Raw genomic sequence first — 3,553 nt, 5'->3', positions numbered from 1 at the left:
GCGCAGTGGTAAAGTACCGGGCTTGGGATCTGTCGGTCGGACGATCGAATCCTGGTCGGAGCTTCTTTTTTATTTTTTTATTGCACCAAATCGCTCTCTGTTGCTTTTTGTATTCCAATAAAATATGCACCGCGTATTTAACGCGCTGGAGTTATTTTTCGTACCAGTACCCAGTGCCTCTGAGTACGCTGCGCCTGCCCAGCATCCAGCGCGCGGCACTGGGCCCATAAACCGGCGCTGCACTGAACACTGGATAATGTGTACTCGGTTTTGCATTAGAGATACCTGCTTATGTGCCAAAGCTCTCAACGTGTAGGCAGTCTAAAACATTACTGGTGAATCAATGACCAACCATCAGTATTTCGACACTGGTACCCCATTAGACTTGCTGTAGAAACGTACCCACATACTAGCAGGCACTGGATATCAGCCACACCTGCAAGTACCACTTCATTATGTGCCTTTTCACTGCACGGATTCCAAAAGTAACCTTCTGTGGGAGTGTAGTGAAGGTTTTTCTCTCACAGGATTGACATACTTACATTGACATAGCTATATAGCCAGCTCTCCGCAGCTAGCCCGCGTGCGAACAGTGAACGCCAAGGTCGGCCGGATTCGCTTTGAATTTGACTGGCGATAACTTGTGTCAATCCAGTTCGCTGCAGCGGCGGCGTCGGGAAATACAAAAATTGGCCCGAGCATCTGCTTCTCCGCAATGCATGGTTGCTTGACTACCACGTGATGACGCTCTGCCAATAGAGGCGCTAGCGGTGTGATAAAACAGACGCGCAACTCTGCTACCTGCGGTAGCATATACAGTATATCTAGGATGAAATAAGGTCCCTCTATAATTTCCAAGGTAGCGACTTCTGCCGCGCGCGCCACCTAGGAAGTTCCTGTAGCAGACGGCGCCCACGCTAAACCGCGGCGCCGCGGCATTCGTGAGGTGAAAAAATATCTGCATACGCGCAGAAATAAAACCTACTGGTGCCTGACTGTGGCGAAAAACGAAAGAAGGACCCGAACTGCTAAATTTAGTCCTTTAATTTCAAATGAGTGCTCCAAGAAAATAGCTCAAGAGAGCGTAATGATGGCTTGATCGCCTCGATTCCGCGTGTTTACATTTCGTTCGTTTGCGCTCAATCACCGCGCGAGCCTTGGTGATTGCTTACGCCTAATCCCGTATGCTCTGTGAAATCTTTTGCATGTAAGTGTGCTGCGTACACGTAGCGGTTGCATTGAACGAAGAAGTCGTGTAAAAATGAAGGCTGACAGTCGCTTGGACCGGAAAACTTTCGACATAACGTCGCTCAAACGTGCGATTCTCAAAGCGCGCGACCCTCACGGCAACTAAATAACATCCTGTGTGTTTGTGGAAACGAGTGCGCCAACAGTCTTCTTGTCGCTGAGTGTGTCTGTCGTGTAGCGATTACACGACGACTGCTGTATCTTGTGGTTCAATGCTACGAGCCAGTGCAACTGTCGTGACATGATGAAGAGGCGGTATGGATCGTGTCAGCGTGTCTCCTCGATCGTGTTCGGGCTGCCAGCGCGATCTGATCTCGCGGCACACCAACATCGAGCGTAGTGTGTGCGCGTGTATGAATGCGGTTGGCTGTTCTCGTGAACCGTGCGACGTCGCCGCGTAAACTAGAATCATGACGCGCATTGTTGTGTTTATCCCTTTTCGCCTCCGTGCACCGCTAAAGCCCCGTAAGAATGAGAGGGCCCTTATACGAAACGCACGCGGATTGACCCAGCTATTACTGCACTGTGTTTTGCTGGCAATCCGTGTATCGCTTGTGGCGTATTTCTTATGTTCATTTGCAGTTGTGTGTTTTTCATCAGTAAAATGGCATTGGCGATTACTGGAACATCTTCGAGTGTAAGGGAAACTTGAAAGGAACGAGCTCGCAGCTGTATGTAATGTACTTTGATATACTGTATTACGCTTTATTATTTGACGGCCAGTAGCTGTGGCTATGCAGTATTCGTTTTTAAGAACAGAGTAATGCAGGCACTTAGCAATATATTTATTCACATATGCAATGCACAAAATACGATTAGGATATTGGAAATTACATTTTGGACATGTTGTAAAGCGCAGTCAACAACGCGCGCACAAACAGAGGAAAGTGTAAAAGTAGAATTCGCTGCTGAGAGAGAGAGAGAACTAAACTTTTATTTTCCGAAACGGTAAACCGAGTCAGAACCCGGTTCACCCTAGGTGGGAGGATTCCTTATTCCAAGAACCCTCTGGCTTGGGCTGCCTCTTTGGCCCGGGCGACGAGACTGCGTTGGTCGTCCAGGTCATCGGAGGAAAGCTTGGCCTCCCACGTTTCGGTTATGGTATGGATCTGCGGTGATTTGGGGCGCTCTTCTTGTGCTTCTATGGGGCGGCTTTCTTTGGAGTCGTCTTGTGGAGCTTGTGAGGTAGGGTCTGTGGGTGTGCCACGCAGTGGGCAATCCTGGACCATGTGTTGCAGGGTGTCTGGAACGTCGCAATGGGGGCATATGTACGAATTCGCTGCTGAATTTTATTTTTTATCGCACGTAACGCAATGCGGATATTTGTCAGCGAGTTAATGCGTTTCTGCCCCACTATTTACTTGCATGCTAGGTCATACTGCACTTGCTAAGTCAACGGGCTCGTAATGTACTAAAATCAGTAATCTCCACAAACTTCGACCGTCAACATTCATGCGCGCGAATGAAATAATACTGCAGCTCTGCACACACAGGTGTATACTTTCTCTCGCACCTTCGCATCGCTCTACGTTACTTTCCTCGCATAGTCGTGCAGTTACCAACGGTTCAGTCTTTCCGTCCATTTCTATGCAACCAGAATTACCTTCTGGTTAGGTTTTGTTTGCTGCTCGGGATGCAAAATAACTTCATGTCGTCCTCCGTCTGATCTCGGCACCCATCCGCACAGACACAAGGCATTTCGGTCCTTCGCATCCTAGGTCATACCGACCTATTCAGCGGGCTCACAGCGAACTAAAATAATAATCTCCACAAACTTCGGCCCTCAACATTCATGCACGCGAGTGAAATACTATCACCGCTCGACACACGCACGTGTATACTTTCTATCGCACCTTTGTACCGTTGTATGTTACTTGCCTCGCATAGTCGTGCTGTTACCGATGGTTCAAAGTCCGTCCGTGTAATTCTGTGTAACCATACTTTTCGTCTGGTTAGGTTCTGGTTGCCGCGCGCGATGCAAAATAACTTCTTGCCATCCTTCGTCCGGTTTTGGCACCCAACCGCACAGCAACAAGGCATTTCAGACCTCCCGGAACGAAATTATCGCAGCGATGTGCAAAGCACAACAGGCTAAACGCGCGCTCTTCGCCCGGCGCGCAGGAACTTTCGTGGCGGCAAAGGGGCGTAGCAAGGTCACATGTCACCGATCAGCCTATCGCAGGCGTTGTCGGCTGGATCAAAGCCTGGCGGTACCTTTAAATGATTGAGGGACTTTAGGATGAAATAGTGTTCCTGTGGGAGCATATACGAGCGCTGAGAAACGAGCGCTGGCGTCTAGGATGAA

The sequence above is a fragment of the Dermacentor albipictus genome, chromosome 1 (genome assembly GCF_038994185.2).
Source record: "Dermacentor albipictus isolate Rhodes 1998 colony chromosome 1, USDA_Dalb.pri_finalv2, whole genome shotgun sequence".
Classification (NCBI taxonomy): Eukaryota; Metazoa; Arthropoda; class Arachnida; order Ixodida; family Ixodidae; genus Dermacentor; species Dermacentor albipictus.
Note: the sequence above shows the minus strand (reverse complement) of the source record.